The following is a 20,795-nucleotide window of genomic DNA, read 5'->3' as shown; positions in this document are numbered from 1 at the left end:
GCAGACATTTGCTTTGATTTCAGGTACAAACTCCAGATAAATGTAGCTGCAGAGTTTGTACCAAGAAGCCCAATTTTTTAGTTGCCCCTAAACGTTCAACAATAAAACTATTTGAGAGCAGCAACATGATTCTACACCTAATGGTTCCATAAACATCCATCAGTTGACATAGAAAAGAGAAAGCAGAGCTAAGGGACTAGAGCAATAACACACTAAAAGTTTACCTTGCAAGTAAGTAAAAATGTAGGGGTTGTTTTACTAAACTGCAGCAAAAGTGGCCTTAGCGTGCCCTTGCGTGGGTTTCTTCCATTCACCAAGAAATGCAAACCCAGGAACCAGAGGCTACCTAGTACTTCATCTGCCAAACTGCAAAAACGTACTATACAAGTCCAGCTACATGGTGGGATTTAGCTACCTGGGCTCAAAATGGTGGAACTCAACTCCCATATTCATAAGAAGCATTACGAACTACCTCCAGTTCAGAAAAGACCTAGGAGCCCTTTTACTAAGCTGCGTAGGTGCTTATGTGTGTCCTACGTGCGTCAATTTTGAACTACTGCCCAGCTACCATGTGGCCCTGGCAGTAATTTCATTTTTTACGGTTGTCCACTAAACACACCAGAAATTCTCTAGCGCGCTGCAGTAGCCGGGCGGTAATCGGCATTGTATACGCATAGACCATTACCACCAATTAATACGTGAGACTTTACCGCTAGGTCAATGGGTGGTGGTAAGGTCTCAGGCCCAAAATGGCTGCGCGCCAATTTTAATTTTGCTGCACGTCCATTTTGGGCCAAATGTTTTGCAGGTGCACTGAAAAATGAACCTGCGTGCGTCCAATACATGCCTCTACACCAGCTCAGGCCACTTTTCCGCGCACCTTAGTAAAAGGATCCCCTAAAGACCTACCTCTTAAGGAAATTCGATGAGTAAAATATACACTAATCATTCTGGAACAACACAATCTCTAACTGTAACGCATCTTTTCATTTAAGAAATGAACTAAGATATCTTCTCAAGAAATCCAATGACTATTCCCATATGCACTAATGGTTATCTTGTCAACCACTGTAAAACACAGCATCATACATGTAACTGAATCAACATAATCTAAACTGTTAAATGTAAGCCACACTGAACCAAAACTCATAAGTATGTATGAATGTATAAATAAATAAATAAAATAAAATAATGATGGTCCCACTAAGTATATTATTGGAATCAATTGGTTTTAACACCTTTATTTACGCTGATGATATTGCTATTTAAAAACCATTTAAAGAAAACTTAGATGAAATCTTGCCAAGGGCTCTTGCCAGCTAGGGCTCTTCAGCTTGGAGAAAAGGCGGCTGAGGGGAGATATGATAGAGGTCTATAAAATAATGAGTAGAACTGAATGGGTAGATGTGAAGCATCTGTTTACACTTTCCAAAAATACTAGGACTAGGGGGCATGCGATGAAGCTACTATGTAGTAAATTTAAAACGAATCGGAGAAAAGTTTTCTTCACTCAACGTGTAATTAAACTCTGGAATTCATTGCCAATGAATGTGGTAAAGGCGGTTAGCTTAGAGGAGTTTATAAATTTGAAATGTATTTGGCTAAAAAGCAGCCACGTTTTGTCAAGTTTAAGGGAAAATGGTCTGTGTTAGCGTCCTATCTCTCAAGAGTGAGCTGAGCGTAGTTGCACGTTCCTTGGTCTTCTCTGCATGAACAGTCCTGTCTGTTGAATATATCCTCAGCTACTATGTGTCACCTTTCCCCCCTTTTTTTTAACTACTCTCCTTTTTTTTTTTTAATCTCTTCCATTACCTCTTGCACTTGTACCTGATTGCTGTATTTTGCTGTACTGTGTATTTGTGCAGTTGTGTTCCTTGTTGTTGCTTTCTGTTTTATAACAAAATCATTAAAGTATTTACGGAGGAAGTGACGTCAGCGGAGCGAATGGCAGCTTAAACGCTGAGCTCCGATACACCCGAGAGCAAAAATTCGCATTTCCCCCTCCCTCTCACGGCGAATCTGATCGCTAATAGCCACGGAACACGGCAACAGGATAGCGGACGAAAGGAAGGCATGCAGATGAGCGGAGGTGCAGTAAATCTCTCTCAATTTGCCTTCGACGGTGGCGCACAGAAAAAACCAAAATGGCAGCGCAAATTGAACATCACCCTGTTACACAGGAATCTGATGGTGAGTTGTTTCCTTCACAAGACCAAACGGACCGTTTGGGGGAATTGCTACCGGAGCTGCGTGAGTGGCTACAAGAGATCCGCTCGGACCTGAAAGCGGTTCGCGCCGAATTGGCTACTTTGGGTGCCAACCTGAGAGGAGAAATAGCGGAGGTGGGCCAAAGAGTGGATGAGGTTGAGAATCAAATGTTGGATCAGTCGGAGGCCCTACAATCACTTGATATGCAGGTATCAGATATCAGACTGGGTCAGCAGCAAATAAATGACAAACTGGAGGACTTGGAAAATAGAAGCAGACGCTGCAATCTACGGTTACGGGGCCTACCGGAAACGCCGGAATACCAAGATACTGAGACTGTGATCCAAAAAATAGCAGCGGCGCTCCTCACCGCGGAAGAAACGGCGGGGCAGATGGAGGAAATTAGACTGGAAAGAGCACACAGGGCGCTAGGCCCGCCCCGGCAGAACATACCCAAGGACATCATTGCCTGCTTTAAGGACTATAAGATGAAAGAGAAAGTCCTACAAGCGGCTCGCCAGAGGTCTGATTTTAAGTGGGACTCCTATCATATAGAGGTATATCAGGACCTGGCAGCGGTGACATTAAAGAGAAGAGCGGAGCTAAAACCAGTGACAGCCAATTTGCGACAGATGGGCCTTCGCTATAGATGGCGACATCCATTTGCGCTTGTGTTTTACAAGGATGGCAAGATGCATCAGATCCGGTCGGTGGCAGAAGCGCAAAAGGTTCTCCCTGAGGGGGTTCCCTTGGAGACTCCGGTATCGAGCGCCAAAAGAGGTCACCCGAGAGCATCAACTACCAACCCAAAATGGCAGAGAGTGGGATGCAAGAGACTGCAGCGCCAGCAATCAGCGGGACGACTGCAATGAAACTCCTGATGGAAGAAGCAATCTAGTTGAAAGGCGAGGTGAAATCTACAGCTTTCCAGTGTGCTGAGACAGTTCAGAAACACGTCTAAGGACAATGGATGTTGGGTGTTATGTTTGAGAGGGATGAGGGTCGTATGATTAGAGTTTAATAGAAGGGAGGTCAAGTATACCCCACTATGGAGCTGGTAAATTGCAGAACTGTGTAGCAGATAATGAAGGAGGCAGAGGGGTGAATTGAGAGCACTTCCTTCCAGGATAGCACCTACGATTAAAGTATTTACACCGGGAACCTTGGAAAAAAAAAGGTTTGGATGGCTTCCTAAAGGAAAAGTCCATAGACCATTATTAAATGGACTTGGGGAAAATCCACTATTTCTGGGGTAAGCAGTATAAAATGTTTGTACTTTTTTGAGATCTTGCCAGGTATTTGTGACCTGGATTGGCCACTGTTGGAAACAGGATGCTGGGCTTGATGGACCTTTGGTGTTTCCCAGTATGGCAATACTTATGTACTTATGTAGAATTAAGTCTGGTTTTGATCTGATGGAATCTTAGGCTGCCAATTTTAAATTAAATTAAAACTGAATAAGGATAAAACCAAGTTCCTAATTGTCACCAATGCTGCCCACCCAATGACTAATAAAAACATCACTACTGATACTGTGTCCTACTCTTTTTCTACCACCATGAAAATCTTGGGAATAACCAATACCGATCATTTAAACTTCAGGCTTCTGTGGTGATTTCTAGTGTCTTTAATTATCTGTGGAGATTGAAAAGACTGACGCCTTTCTTTTCTAACTCACTTTTTCGCTCTTTAGTTCAATTCTTAGTGCTATCCAAACTTGATTATTGTACTGCTGTTTACTCAGGCCTAAAAGTTTCTCTTATCAAAAAAACTTCAAACAGCTCAGAATACTTTGGCTCATCTTGTATGTAAAGCCCCTCAATTCACCAAGTCAGCTTCTCTTTTAATCAAACTGCATTGGCGTCCAATAAATGCAAGAGTTACCTTTAAACTATGTATACTTGTTTATCAAATTTTACTTGGTCTTTTACCTGACTTTATGCAATACTTGTTAGAATTACTTTTACGTAATCCTCATCCAACGTCCAGAGACTATCTTCGCCTCTATTTTCCATGTTGTAAAAACCTTTGTTACAGATCTATTCATGACGTAAATTTCACATACCCAGCTACTAGGAAATGGAATTCCCTATCAAAGTCATTCAGATATGTTACTGACTACTTGAAATTTTGTAAATTGTTGAAAGCATTCTTATTTAGTGAATTCTTCGCCACTGTTGGTGATTATTATTCTTTAAGGGGTCCTTTTACAAAGCTGCAATGAAAAATGGCTTGTGGTAGAGTAGGTGCGGGTTTTGAGCGCGCCGATCCATTTTTCAGTGTGCCATGTAAAAAAAGGCCTTTTTTTATTTTTGCCAAAAATGAACGTGTGGCAAAATCAATTTTGCCGTACGTCCATTTTGGGTCTGCGACCTTACTGCCAGCCATTGACCTTGCAGTAAATTCTCCCCCAGTAACTGGGCGGTAATGACCTGCACGCGTCAAATGCCACTAGGCGTGCATTTAATCCACAGTAAGGATCTGATTTAATGCAAAAGATGATAGACGAACTGAGGGAGGAGATGGCAAGGCTAAGATGAATCCATGATAAGGAATACATTGATGAAATACTGCTTAAGGTGTCTGATGGAAAATTTCAGCAGAGGAAGAGGTGAAACTATACCACAAGATGATGGCAATTGGCTACCAAAGACAATATAGTATTTATACCTCAGCTCCACCCTCTGAAGAGCACGAGTTCTCAACCCAGTCTTACAGACACACCTAGCCAAGTTTTCAAGATACCCAAAACAAATATGCACGAGATAAATTTGCATCTTAAAAACCTTACTGGCTAGGTGTGTCCCGAGGACTGGGTTGAGAACGCTCTACAGCCTCTAGAAAGCAAAAAAAAAACATGAAGACGTTTCCAAATGTACACCCTGGATACACTACTTGAAACATTACTCAATGGCCTTCAATCTCAGTCATTGTGGTAATAAAACATATTCTTTGTGATGGGCAACCTTGTTGTCTCTGAAGTGTGTGTGTGGGGGGGGGGGGGGGGGAGGACGACACATGGGCCCTGGCCTGACAGTTCCTACTCCACCAAAACCTGTGCCAGCTGCTCATTTCTACTACTTGCCCGGCCTTGCTCATTACCCCAGACCTTGCAAGTTTGCAGATAGGCCCTGGTGGCTGTCAGCACCAGAGGGCTGAACCCTGGTAGAATGGACTGGACATTTTTCTTTTGTGTGTGATTTGACTCTATTAGGCTGTTCGATTTAGGGCTTTATGTGCATATAATACTACTGTATTGTGCAACTTATATTCCGTCTTAAACCTTAAGGATGCAAGGCAGATTACAAAAGAGAAGAAAACCTTACTTATGAAGAGACAACAATTTTCCTTATTAAAAACAAATAAAAGGCCTATTTAACCAAACCATGCTAGCGATTCCTGGCGCTGCAAATGAGAGTAAGCCCATAAGAATTGAATGGGCTCTCTCTCATTTGCCGTGCAGGAATAGCTAACACAGTTTAGTAAAAGAAGCCCAAAATTTACAATCGCTGACTTAGAAATAGGTTTATGTCTTAAGTGCCTTTTGAAAAAGATAAGATGAAATTTGACAAATCTGATAAGGAATATTACTGCAAATTTTGGTACTTTTGATTGACTTTTGACTTAGATTTTCCATCAATGAAAAGATAAATTTTATCTCTGTACACTTCTCAGGTTTAAACTACTAGTAGGAAATTCTAAAAGTTGCACTATATTTTCCAAATTAAGACAGTTAAAAGTTATATAAGTCATGCAGGATATTTTAAACTGAAGACCTGATTCCACTTTGAGCCAATGCAATTTGTTCAAAAGCGGAGTTGCTTCATGAAACTTTCCTACCATGAAAATCAACCTTGTAGAAGTATTTTGCAGAAACTGCAATTTCCTATGTAGTTTTGATGTAATAGAGCAGTACTAGAAATTTCAATAATCCAAGTGAGGGGTAAGGATGGCTTGAGCTATGGTTTCAAAGCTTGTAGGACTTAGAGATGATCTTACAGCTCTTAGATGATGTAAATATTTTTTTAAAGAACTTCTTTACAAGCTCGTTAATCGGAAATTCAAAAGTCAGTTTTGCATCTAGAATCACTCCTAACACTTTAGATTTATATTCAAATATGAGTATTTCTCCTAAGGACAAAATAACATTAGTTGGAGAACTGGTTTACAAATCTCCAAACCACAACAGTTTAGTTTACATATATATGAGTAATATATTTACATATTTTCATGATTTTTTAATAAATTTAATTGCTTGATTGTTTTCTATGACTCCCAACACCACATTACTCCCTGATTGTAGTTTGGAGGAGATGGGAGGTGGAGGCACCATCTCATTCTTTGCCTCAGGCAGCCGATTGCCTTGGGCCACCCCTGGACTGTATGCCCTAGTGGGGGAGAGGGTGTTGAAAGAGGAATGGAGAGCACCAGGGAGTCTTGTGGACAGAGAGAGGGAAAGTTGGAGAGCACCTATGCTGGAGAAGGGGCAGAGAAAACTGGGAAATGAACTTGCTAGAAGTGAGTGAGATCAAGCTTACAGAGGGGATCAAGCTAGCTGAGGCCTGAAACTGCTGGAAAAGTGGGTTTGAAAATGTTATGCAGAAAAATTACAAATAAAGAATGCAGAATTTTGCAAAATATTTAAAACCTTTGCACATAAGTTTCAAAATTTTGTACAGAATTTTTAATATATTTGCACACAATCACCCTAGGAGAAATGCTTATAGAATTGAATTCTAAGTCAAATTTTGAAAGAGGTAGGTAGTCAAGTCCTTTTGTGCAGGCAAGAAAATGACCTCAGAAATTTGTTACTACATCAAATGGAGAATCTTGAAATTGAACTCCTTGAGGTTATTCAAAAGCACTTATGTGGTCAGCAGTGGCAACTACATGAGTGCTTTAATTAAAAAGAAAAAAAAAGATCAATGTTATCTGTACAAATTAGGAAAGGTATTTGGGCCATTCTGTAGGCGGTGCCATTAAGCTGTATAACATACATCTTAAGTCATAATATTCAGCTGCTAAACATATATATTTAGGTGGCCCAGAAAAACAGCAGGCATAACTTCAAAGTTATACAAGGATAGTCAGCAGAGCTACCTAAACAGCATCAATAAATATCCATATGATTTGAAAATGTTTAAGTTAGACATTTCAAGTTACTCATTCACTACATGGCTGAATATTGACCTCTTTATGAGGCCAGGAGGAACTAAGATACTGAACTGAATCTGCCAGTCTGTATCCACTCAATACCTGTGAAGGACAGCAATTGGAGGCTTTGCTGGAGGAAAGACAACCCAAATCTAAGAGATCAGATTTAGTACAACTATGAATCTGAGAGCCATTTCAGAGATTTTTTTTTACTAAGCTGCGTTAGATGCTAAGGTGCATCTAAGGCAGCTAAAAACGGAGTGCCTCGGGACACATTCAGGCGTCCTGCAAAAATGTCCAAATGTGCACATGATAACCGTGTGCTAAAAAATAATTTTTTTGAGGGGGGTGGCAGCAGCGGAGAGTGGGTGTTCCTGACCTAACCATCTACATTACTATGTACTAACAGGTTAATGTGAAGATACCATGCGAGTACCTACTGCCTACAAAATGGCAGTACGTGGTAATTTCCAAAAATGGCCAAGAGCTAATGGCAACACTGACACACGTAGTCAAAAATGCCCACAATTTAATATATATTCTTTCACACAACAATGAATAATACTTAAAGCTTACACGGAAAATCAATCGCTGCTATAATACATCAAAACAACATTCATTCAGAAAGGTATCTTCGGACCATCAGAGGCGGTACTCCACTGCTATATAGTGGTGCAGTAGTAATTTCCACCTTTCTCATCATCGTTCCATTTTTTAAAACATTTAAATAGCACTTCAAAAATTCTTGAAATTATAATATGACTGTAAGTATCTTAGACAATAGCTTTAGGGGACTTAAAACCCAATTCGCGTTGGGCTATACACTTGTTGAGAGCGAGTACCAAAACAGAATATGAGGCATTGATGTGACTTTGCAGATCATTTCTTGCCCATGCCCAAGGAAACAGGGGCACTACAGTGGACTTCAGACATTGCTCCCAGGGTGCATAGCTCCCTTACCTTGTGTTTGAGCCCTCCAACCCCCCCCCAAAAAAACCACTACCCACAACTGTACACCACTACCATAGCCCTAAGGGGTGAAGGGGGGCACCTACATGTTTGTCCCTAGACTTGGTTGTTTCTGATTTTCGGCGATAATGGAAACCAAGGACGTCCATCTCAGAAACGACCAAGTGCAAGCTCTTTGGTTGTGGGAGGAACCAGCATTTGTAGTGCACTGGTCCCCCTGACATGCCAGGACACCAACCGTGCACCCTAGGGGGCACTGCAGTGGACTTCAGAAATTGCTCCTATGTACATAGTTCCCTTACCTTGCGTGCTGAGCCCCCCAACCCCCCCCCCAAAAAAAAAACCCACTACCCACAACTGTACACCACTACCATAGCCCTAAGGGGTGAAGGGGGGCACCTACATGTGGGTACAGTGGGTTTCTGGTGGGTTTTGAAGGGCTAACATTTACCACCACAAGTATAACAGGTAGGGGGGGGGTGGACCTGGGTCTGCCTGCCTGAAGTGCACTGCACCCACTAAAACTGCTCCAGGGACCTGCATACTGTACTGCTGTGATGGAGCTGGGTATGACATTTGAGGCTGGCAAAAAAAAAAAATGTAAGTTTTTTTTTTTACGGTGGGAGGGGGTTGGTGACCACTGGGGGAGTAAGGGGAGGTCATCCTCAATTCCCTCCGGTGGTCATCTGGTCAGTTCGTGCACCTTTTTCAGGCTTGGTCACAAGAAAAAATGGATCAAGTAAAGTCAGCCAAGTGCTCACCAGGGACGTCCTTTTTTCCATTATCGGCCGAGGACACCCATCTCTTAAGCACGCCCCAGTCCCACCATCACTATGTTGCCGACATACCCCCATGAACTTTGGTCGTCCCCGCGACAGAAAGCAGTTGAGGGTGCCAAAAATCGGCTTTCAATTATGCCGATTTGGGCGACCCTGAGAGAAGAACATCCATCTCCCAATTTGTGTCGGAAGATGGGCGCCCTTCTCTTTCGAAAATAAGCCTGATAGCCAGTTAAGTGTTGACTCTGCTCCCAGATAGCCCTACGGCTTTAGCGGTTAGTGTGCACTAACTGGTTAAGTGCTGCTGAGTATCAGCACATAGCCCCACATTACTGATTTAACGGAGGGGAAGGGAAAGATTGCTGCGGTCAGATGAGGGTGAATAGAGAGCAGGCTGAGTTTGCCCCTTTGTGTGATGAAGGGGAAAGAGACAAAAATTGTGCATGTTTGTGTATGTGAGACTGTGGTATGTGTGAGCACAGATGGAAGATTAGGAGTGACAAAAAGAATACAAATGACCACTCTCTGGACACAATGAAGAGGTTCTCTCAATATTGGGGGTGCAAAAAAACACCCACAGGCACTCATATAGCTGGCTGTTATGTGCATGTTTCTATATGAGTGATGAGTGAGCATTTGTAAGTGACAGTGTATGAAAATGGCCATGTATGTGAAAACAGAATGTGTATTTGGGAACAATGTGTGTGCATGCACATGCAAGAGAGAGAGAGAGAAAATTCGATGACCACACACCCTCAGCCTACTCAACAGTAACTGCAGTTCCATTTTCTTTTTATATGGTCATTCACGGAAAGGACACTGCAAAATAGTTTTGTTAAGAGTCTGAAGCAAGGGAACCACAGTGATAAATAAATAGTAAATCTTCCCCAATGGCGTTTCATGCAAAATGATGCTTTCTCAAGGATAATTGTAATAAGAATAAAGAGTTAATTTTAGCTGCACCTGTGTTTACATTTGTGATATGAGCAGCTCAGGTGGCATTATGGTTGACCAAACATCTAGAAATATCAGGCTGTGTGGTGGGAATATCAATGGGATTTCATTCATTTGCAATTCTGAATTAGGCATTTTGAATGCCAATATTATAGGCCAGGAGCACCACTTTGGGCACTTATGTCATAGGTTCCTCATTATTGGTTTACTGGTTACAACTCCTTTCTGCATATTCAATTACTGTGCAGAAAAAAAAACAGCATACAAAGTTGATAATGCATTCTTCTCTAGCTGTTGCATTCAATTAGCTGAAGTCTATAAACAATGACTATCCTATTGACTGATGGCACTGCGTAGAGCTGGAAACCATCCTGAGCTTTGAGTTAACTTAAGCTTCTTACATAAAATTTTGATCTGTGACTCTTCCCCAGCCATATTGCTCCTCTATTGCCTTCTTTGATCCTGCCACAGCCACATCCTCTCATCACTAGCCCTCTTTTTGCAAGTGCAGAACCTACTCCCTCTTTAGCAGCCCTTCCCCACCATTTCAAATCCTGGCTGCAGCTTCATCTCCTTCCCCAGTTATCTTGGCTATGCCTCCCATCAGAAATGGAGGGTGGCACAGGTGGTAAATGCAGGAACTGCCATAGCAGATCAACCATACTCACCCAGCTGGATCAGCTTCACATTCATAGGGAAGTGAGAAAGGGAAGAAAGATAAGGGCAACTTTGGCTCACTGCCTTGATAGGCAGCTATTCCAGTTTCCATTTAGACTCTGCCAAGAACTGCTCTGCTGTTGGCACTGGCACCAGTTCACTTAACCTGAACGTTCCTTTGATTTTCTGCTATGCCTCTCTTAGCGTAGCCATTTCCATCCTCTTTAACTCTCCTTCAGTAAAGCTGGTTTACAACAGTGGCAGAGCTTGGTTTCAGTAACTGCTGCCAGCATCACCTCTCAAATTCTAGTAACATGCCACACTAGGTAAATATCTGATTTTCCCCAGGTCCTGTGCTGGTCCTGCCACAGTGCCACTTCTATTTTCTCTATTCGAATTAATTCACTTCTTCAAAATAGTAGTAAATAAATTCTAATAAATAAATAAACTAATAAATAGAGCAGACACAAGTTTGAAGTTTATACATGGTAATCTGAAGGTTATTCCACATAATAATGTGTGTCACCAGAGAGAGCATATTTTAAGAAATACTGGGGTCAATATTGAGTCAGCACAGTGAGCAGCTTAAGTTTATATATATATATATATATATATATATATATATATATATATATATATATATACACATATATACATACACACACACACACACACACACATAAGCTCCTACCTTTTTTACACTATTAGAAACTCTATTTGTGTTTTGCACTTCTGAAAACCACCAATGTAAGCCGCATTGAGCCTGCCATGAGTGGGAAAGCACGGGTTACAAATGTAATAAAATAAAATAATAAATCCATATATTGCATGGCCGTCCAAATCCCAATTTTATAAAGCCAGGATATGGACATCTAAAACTGCAGTATGTCGATATGGCAAGGGGGTGTGGTCTGAGTGTGTTTTGGGTGGGACTAAGGAGGGGTCAAAATACAGACATTCAAATCCAACTGCAGAAGGGGAGGGGACATCCATGCAACTCTATCTTGCTGAAAAGTAATTATGCAGCGGAAACATATGAATTAAAATACAGAGAACATTTACAAACTATAGAGCGATATAAATCTGAGATTAGAGCTCAAAAGATCTCCAAGTACAAAAGAGATGAGCTTGATTATAATAAAGGTTTTATATACCCTTGGATGAATCAGGGAAGGAAATCTAGAAGAAATACAAAAGGAAAAAATGTTTCCTTCATTAATTCATCAAGTGATTCATCGGGAGAAGAAACTAGCAAAATAGTTCCTGTAATGAACGATGGTATACATGGTATAGAATCTACACAATTACAACCTTCTAATAATACTTTTTTAGGTACAACCAGCCTAGGACTTGTGGGGGCGACAGTACCACCAGTACCACCAGTAGTGTGACCGAAAAGACAGGGCAAGAAAATTCATCAACAGTGTTCAATTTATCTTCTAAAAATCTTAGTTTATGACAAATTCAAGTGTTAAGTTTGGGCTTAACTTTTGTACCCACACAGTTTCATAATTTTGATACATGTGCTAATTTATACAAAGTTTTTAGGAAATTACAGTTACGATTACACTTTGATAAGGATTGTATAACTTCAAATGCTGAATCTCCTGACATGGTCCCTACGTTTTTGCAAAAATATCATCTGCCGTCCATGTGGCTACCCCATGGATCTATTGATACAGCCATAGCCACGTTTCAACAATGGGTATTACAAGATCTAAGTAAAATGGAAAAAAAGTTGGGTAAAAGTTACAGTAATTTGTCTCCAATACAACGACAGGCATTAACAGAGTTACAGAATGATGAAACAATTATCATTTTAAGGGCGGACAAGGGGGGAGGGGGTGTTGTGCAAGATACACAGAAGTATATAAGTGTAGCTCAGGAACAACTGGGGGATGGTACATTTTATAGGTTACTGCAAGAAGTCCCCACTAAAAGTTTTCAACAACAAGTGTATGTATTGTTAAAAAAAAGCTTCCGAAGATGGAATTATTTCTATCAGAAAATTTCAATACTTATTTAAACAGTTTCCTAAAATACCGGTAATCTATTTCACTCCAAAAATTCAAAAAAATCCCCCTGGTCGCCCGATTGTTTCGGGTTGTGAATCATTATTCGAGCACCTGTCTCAGTATCTTGACTTTCACCTTCGTCCATGTTTGAGAGGTATTAAATCATATGTGCGAGATTTAGGTCATCTATTGGAGTTATCACAACTACAAGTGTTGGAAGACACTGAAATTTGTTTAGTTACACTTGATTTTACAGCTTTATACATCAATATTCCGCAAGGAGAAGCAGTGCAGATGATTGAATATTTACTTAACATGCTACCTTTATCAGCGTTGAAAATACAGTTGTTGAAAGATATGGTAGTTAGTCATTTTTCACAACTACTTTATGTTTAAAAATAACTTTTTTCACCAGATAAAAGGAGTAGCCATGGGGGCCACGGTAGCCCCCACGGTGGCCTGTTTGTACATGGATCAACTAGAAGAACGGTTTGTGTATACATCAAGACACTTTGGACAAGTTGTTAAATGGCTACGGTATATTGATGGTATACTGCTGATATGGAGTGGTAACAATGATAATTTGCTGAAATTCATAGAACAACTGAATTCAATTAGTGCACACATCAAATTTGTACACCACATAGGTCAGCAAGAATTCAATTTTTTGGATGTTAATATCAGATGGAGTGGGGGACAGTTTGTAACTAAAGCATATCGGAAAAATACAGATCGAAATACTGTATTACATTATCGGAGTCACCATCCACAGATGTTAAAGACCAGTATTCCGGCTAGCCAACTACTCCGCATCCGTAGGTTGTGTAGTTCTTGTGATTAATTTAAAGTACAGGCTAAGCAGATGATGGCTAGGTTTGCCCAGCATGGGTAACCCCGTAAAATATTGAGGAAAGCAACTAAAATAGCCTTTAAGTTTCAACGGGAGTGGTGCCGGTCTGTTTGAAAATAGAAAAATCTCCTTTAACATGTATGCTTCCATATACCCGGATGTCAAGGAACATAGTTCAAATTATAAAAAAACACTGGCCAATTTTGGAACGTTTAAGAACACACCAAGATTTGCTTTTTCCCATGGAGTTAATTTAGGAGAATGTTTGAATTACAACAGGGCTATGATTCAATATAATACAATAGGAGACAATGGTCACGGAGTGTGCAATCACTGTGTATATTGTAAATACACATTACAAGTTCGGCAAATTGTCATCCCTCATTCAAATGGTAGAAATTATAAATTGACAGGGTATACTGACTGCAACACAAGTAATTGTGTTTATGGTAGTCAGTGTTCCTGTGGTTTATGGTATATTGGTCAAACCACACAGAAAATCAAAAGTCGTATTGCCCATCACTTAAGTAATTTGCGCACTGGTTGTACAGAAGCCCCAATGGTATCTCATTGGCAATCAAAAGAACATACTATACAAGATTTATGTTTCGTAGTGTTGAACCAAATTAAATCAGAGCGAGGGGGTAATGTCCCTTTAATGTTATTAAGAAAGGAACAACGCCTAATTTTTAGGTGGAATACGGTTATTCCTTATGGCTTCAATAAAGAAATTGAGTGGTTGAGCATTTAGAAGATGGTGTTTAAATACTGAGATCCTGCAGGATTTTATACGCATGCGTGGGCGTCTATCATGGCGCTATCACGAGCGGTTGGGTTTCGAGTGCTCAAACCCTGTGGTAGCCGGTAAGCAAGATACAATTTTGTATAATTTGAATGTATGAGTGAGGAGTGAGATAGATAATTCTATACTGTTGTTTGTTTAGAATATATGACCCCTGAAGACGCTTTATGGAGCGAAATATATGCGTGTTGGGCCTTGTTGTGAGATGATTAATTTGCTACAACAGAAGAAACCAGTATCAAGTTTGTCACCACTAAGTGAGGTGGTATGATGTTCATGTGATCTTTGGGTAACTTGTAACTACAGCTAAATTGATGGAATGGGAGAGTTTCCTGCTTATAATCGAACGAGAAAAACGCCCAAGTTCCAACCTAAATCGGGAGATGGACGTTTATCTCACAAAAACGAATAACGCGGTATAACCGAAAGCCGAACTTGGACGTTTTCAACTGCACTCCATCGCGGAAGCGTACAAAGTTGACGGGGGCGTGTCGGAGGCAGGACTGGGGCATGGTTATCACCCGAACAGAGATGGGTGCCTTTCGCCAATAATGGAAAAAAAGTATGCGTTTGTAGCTAGAATTTAGGGCACTTTTCCTGGACCCTGTTTTTTCACGAATAAGGCCTCAAAAAGTGCCCTAAATGACCAGATTACCACCAGAGGGAATTGGGGATGACCTCCCCTGACTCCCCCAGTGGTCACTAACCCCTTCCCACCACAAAAAAATGATGTTTCACAACTTTTTATTTTCACCCTCAAATGTCATACCCACCTCCCTGGCAGCAGTATGCAGGTCCCTGGAGCAGTTGTTAGGGGGTGCAGTGGACTTCAGGCAGGTGGACCCAGGCCCATCCCCCCCTACCTGTTACAATTGTGCTGCTTAATGCTTAGTCGTCCAACCCCTCCAAACCCACTGTACCCACATGTAGGTGCCCCCCTTCACCCCTTAGGGCTATAGTAATGGTGTAGACTTGTGGGCAGTGGGTTTTGAGGGGGATTTGGGGGGCTCAACACACAAGGGAAGGGTGCTATGCAACTGGGAGCTCTTTTACCTTTTTTTTTGTTTTTGTAAAAGTGCCCCCTAGGGTGCCCGGTTGGTGTCCTGGCATGTGAGGGGGACCAGTGCACTACGCATCCTGGCCCCTCCCACGAACAAATGCCTTGGATTTATTCGTTTTTGAGCTGGGCGCTTTCATTTTCCATTATCGCTGAAAAACAAAAACGCCCAGCTCACAAATTGTCGAATAAAACATGGACGTCTATTTTTTTCGAAAATACGGTTCGGTCCGCCCCTTCACGGACCCGTTCTCGGAGATAAACGCCCATGGAGATAGACGTTTTCGTTCGATTATGCCCCTCTTTGTGAACTCTGATTCAAAAGAAAGACTAATATTGAAGGAGTGGACATAATGTGAGTGGATTACTCCATGGACAATAGTATGTCATTTTGGAGGAGCAAGTTCAGAAAATAACTCTGGAACAAGTTTGCAGTAGTTTGGAGTTTGAAGATTCAGAAAGTGATGGTATATTGATTAAAGTGTTGGTGTAAACAAATAGCTATAATGTTGGACTTACGAGAACAAATATGAATGCTATTATATGGTGAACTACCCTCATGTACAATAGACTGTTACATTTGTGGAGTGAGCACTGGACTAATTCCTTGAAGTGACTTTGGAGACACATGAAAACAGTAGAATTTTAGAATCTGACATATGTATATGTATATTCTGGTAGTGAGAATGTGATATGTGTGTTGATGTGTGAGAAGAATTTTAAAATAAATGACAATAATAATTATATGAGTTAAGTATTCAATAAAGATTGATATTTAGAAACAACGGTTGTTGAAGAAATTGTATATTATACAGATTGCAACCAATTATTGAGTGGATACCTAAAATAGAACATTGTTAATGGATACATATGAGATAGATCTGCATGGATACTACTTCTATTACATGCAAATCTCTCATGCATTTTCATTACTAACACGAATCAATAATGGGCTAACAAATCTTCAAAATAACTGCTCCATATATATTAATATGAGAACTAAACCAGTTATACTTTATGCTCATTTATTTCTTAATACAAAAGTACATCCTATATATTTCCTCAATATGTCAACATATTCTACATTCATACTCGTTCACCCTTCATTCATACTATTACACACATTAAGGATACTAACTAATACACAGACTCACTAAATACCCTCCAAACCCGTTGATCAAAAATATATATATATATCAAAAGTGCTGCCCGATCCGCAGTGCACCACTTGAATCAGTTTGTGTGACCACTTGATGTCAAGTCTTTATAATTCCAAATAGGTACGCCACTGATAAGTGCAAGATTCACTTATATGCATGGTTTAAGACCGCTCCTCTGCAGGAAAGACTCTGCATAAGCGCACACAAGGAATATGAAAGCCGATAGGCGCCTGACAACCAACGAGATTTCAAATTTACTGCCCCTTTAACTGCCACAGGTAGAATAAGTGAAAGAATGTTGTTAGAGTGTACACTGGGGTCATCATCGTCACGCAACTGTAAGACTTTAACACTGGCTGTACGAATAAAAGTTCTTAAAAAATTAGAAAACAAACAAAGTCAAGAATTGGAAAAGGTGCAGCGAAGGACGACTAAAATGATAGCGGAAATGGTACGACTTCCCTATGAAGAAAGACTAAGGAGGCTAGGGCTTTTCAGCTTGGAGAAGAGACAGCTGAGGGGAGACATGATAGAGGTATATAAAATAATGAGTGGAGTGGAACGGGTGGATGTGAAGTGTCTGTTCATGCTTTCCAAAAATACAAGGACTAGGAGGCATGCGATGAAACTACAGTGTAGTAAATTTAAAACAAATCGGAGAAAGGTTTTCTTCACCCAACGCATAATTAAACTCTGAAATTCATTGCCGGAGAACATGGTGAAGGCAGTTAGCTTGGCAGTGTTTAAAAAGGGGTTAGACGATTTCCTAAAGGACAAGTCCATAAATCACTAATAATGGACTTGGGAAAAATCCACAATTCCAGGAATAACATGAATAGAATGTTTGTAAGTTTGGGTAGCTTGCCAGGTTCCCTTGGCCTGGATTGGCCGCCGTTGTGGACAGGATTCTGGGCTCGATGGACCCTTGGTCTTTTCCCAGTGTGGCATTACTTATGTACTTATATCTATTGCTAAAAAATATGGTGTCAATCCCAGTCAAATTTCACGTGTCTTGAAGCAGAAAGACCAGCTTCTGGAAGACTGGCAAAACAATACAAATCCACAACAGAAACAGGTGGGAAAAACTGAGGAGGTAGAAGATGCTCTTCTTCGGTGGTTTTCTTGAGTCAGGGGCAGATAGTTTCCTGTCAGTGGTCCACTGCTTATGGAGAAAGCTAACCAGCTAGCTGAAAGTCTTGGACTAACTGAATTCAAAGCCACTGTTGGATGGTTGGAAAGATGGAAGGAGAGGAACAACATAAAATTCAAGAAACAGCTTGGTGAGAAACAAGACGCTGATGGCTTTGGTGCTGAAAATTGGGTTGTTTCAGTTCTTCCTACCATCTTGAACGAGTTTGCACCTCGTGACATTTTCAATGCTGACGAAAACAGTCTCTACTGGCGAGCGATTCCTGATGGAACACTTGCATTCAAACATGCCGAAACTACTGGAGGTAAAACGTCGAATGACCGACTGACAATCCTCCTTTGCTGCAATATGGATGGGAGTGAGAAGTTGGAACCCCTCGTCATTGGAAAGAGCAAACAGCCCCGCTGCTTCAAGAAAGTTAAGCGACTTCCTGTATCATACGAGGCTAACGCAAATTCATGGATGACTGTGGAAATTTGGAAGCAGTGGCTAAAGAAGGTAGACACTAGAATGCGGGCACAAAAGCGTCAGATTTTGTTGCTTTGTGATAATTGTGCTGCACACAGTGATGATGTCAGGCTGTCTAACGTCAAGGTGGTCTTCCTGCCACCAAACACTACCTCTCTGATCCAACCTATGGATCAGGGCATAATAGCCAATTTCAAACAACATTATCGGGCTCTTGTGCTACGTCGTCTGATGAGCGTTATATGGATGACCAGACTGGCAAGGACAAATGTGCTGACTCGTAATCTATCACTGTTGGGATTCCCTACATATGCAGAAAGAGGCCTGGAATCATGTTACACAGGCAACCATTGTGAATTGCTACAAGCAGGCAAGCTTTGTTAAGGATGTGGAGAGGGACAAAACAGATGCAGCTGTTGTAAACGCGTCAGATGAACAGGCTATTGACATGCCAGCCGGTGTTACTGAAGAGGAGTTTCATCACTATGTAGCTGTTGATTACGATCTACAAACAGCTGACGACAGCACTGATGTCGAGACATGCGCCTACATGGAGGCAACAGCTGATGATGAAACAGATGATCACAAGGAAAAAAAGCAACACTGGGCCTTCAAGGGTGGGACAACAGGAGTATTTTATTAGCCAAAGACCCGACACGGGCCGTGTTTCGGCGCCAAAAAGGCGCCTGCCTCAGGGGTCTATTAACAAAAACATATAAATACATCAATAAAATATATAAAATAGATAATAAAAACATCAAGAACATAAATGATATATATCAAGTTCAAGAATAATAATAAAATATTGATATTACAAACATTTATATTGACTTAATCAATTGCATAAAATTATATTGTTCCAACGACCATGTAATGTTTATGTAGGCAACTTCAATAAAATTAAAATTTTAAAGTATAAAGATTTTATGATTTCAACGAATTGAAAATGTATAAACAAACATCAAATGAAATAATATGACAGATAATTATAAACAATTTTTTGAAAAAAAGATTTTTTTCTTTTATATATATATATATACACACAGATATACATTCAAATCTGTGAGGAACTCATCATGTTTATATGCTTTTTAAGAATAAAAAGGGGGGGTTTATCATGTGATGATTCTGATGAATGGACTAATATAATTTATCTAATTTCAATATGTATAGTAGTTATGACGTCATCAGTTTAATTGCCAATGTGTATATAAATAAAATTAAAAATCGTATGAAGTAGGCTTACCAAATTGTAGATATGGTAGTAATACAGATTTCAAGTTATAAGTGCCTACAAAATGAATACAGAGTAAATAAACAGGAGTTCAAGAATTTTATATATACTTTCATTTTTAAGGAAAAACGGCAAACAATTATGACCCCCTTAAAAAATATATATATAGGGTATATATAGATATGTGAAATGTAATAATAGCAGTGTCTTTCTTAATGTTCAAAAATTTTATAGTTAAAGGTGAAGCCCGATGTTTAAATGGCTTCTTATAGATATTATGCCTTGCTTCTAACATATAAGAAAGAAGGAGAGACGCCCAGGATTAAAATCGCCGAAAGTGGCAGTTAAAAAACTTCTTACCTTTGAGGACAGCTTCGATAACTTGTATAAATTTCGCTATAGTGCGGATAAAAAGGGGGTCCGACAAAGGGGCCCTCTCCTGTTTGGTCCGAAAAGATAAATGGTGGTCTGATGTCTAATCCCTTCTATATAAAGTGATAAAAAAGGCGGCAAAAGAAAGACGCTAAAGAAAAGACGTTAGTAAATGATTAAATGAGCGTCGTTAAGACGTTGACGTGATGACGTCATTTTTTACAGAAATAGATCTTAAAGGAGACAGAGCACCATTTGAGGTGCTTTTAAGTGTGTTATGTACACTTATAGTAGTTATCATTCAAAGGAGATATGGTGAAAGGTGTATATTAATGTGAATGGTGGTGGAACAATAATGAACATAAGCATAGTTTAAATGATGTAATGAATTTAGATAGTTCAACATTAAATCAATTTATCGAAAGGAACAGTAAATGATAATACATAATGAAATAGAGCAGTAATCAAAAAATCATAATTTGTTGCATGAATAGTTAAAGGCATTGCTTCATAGAATAATGGTGAGATAAGAAATGAACATTATTTTAAAAGAATTATAAGATATTTTGTTATCAATATAAAAAACTGTCAATCTGATATTCCCTATCGAGACATAACAAAAATAGGGGAAGAAAGGATGAATGGAAGTAAAAATGAAAAAAATGTGGAAAAAAATGAAAAAATATATTAATAATAATATAGATAGCAGGATGAAAAAAGGCAGGATGAAAAAAGGCAGGATGAAAAAAATCAGAAATCAAGAAAACACTGTGAGGTCCAATTCTGCATTAAGCCCTACTGGATGTAATGTGTTCAGCTGAAAGATGGTTTTTTGCTCTTGTTTAAGTAGCATTGAATCTAAATTCCCACCTCTCCATGGTTTTGATATGACCTTAAATACACAGAAACGGAGATCAGCGAAGCTGTGAGATTGTTCTAGACAGTGATTAACCAATGGTGCAGAGG

General features: G+C 40.0%; 1 protein-coding gene across 1 annotated transcript in view; it reads right to left on the bottom strand.

Moving 5' to 3' along the window:
* Positions 1 to 20,795, bottom strand: part of WDPCP (WD repeat containing planar cell polarity effector) — an 846,895-nt gene that overhangs the window by 555,354 nt on the left and 270,746 nt on the right. The window lies entirely within an intron of this gene.

Source organism: Microcaecilia unicolor, chromosome 3 (assembly GCF_901765095.1).
Source record: "Microcaecilia unicolor chromosome 3, aMicUni1.1, whole genome shotgun sequence".
Classification (NCBI taxonomy): domain Eukaryota; kingdom Metazoa; phylum Chordata; class Amphibia; order Gymnophiona; family Siphonopidae; genus Microcaecilia; species Microcaecilia unicolor.
Note: the sequence above shows the minus strand (reverse complement) of the source record. Positions and strands in the feature narration are given on the sequence as shown.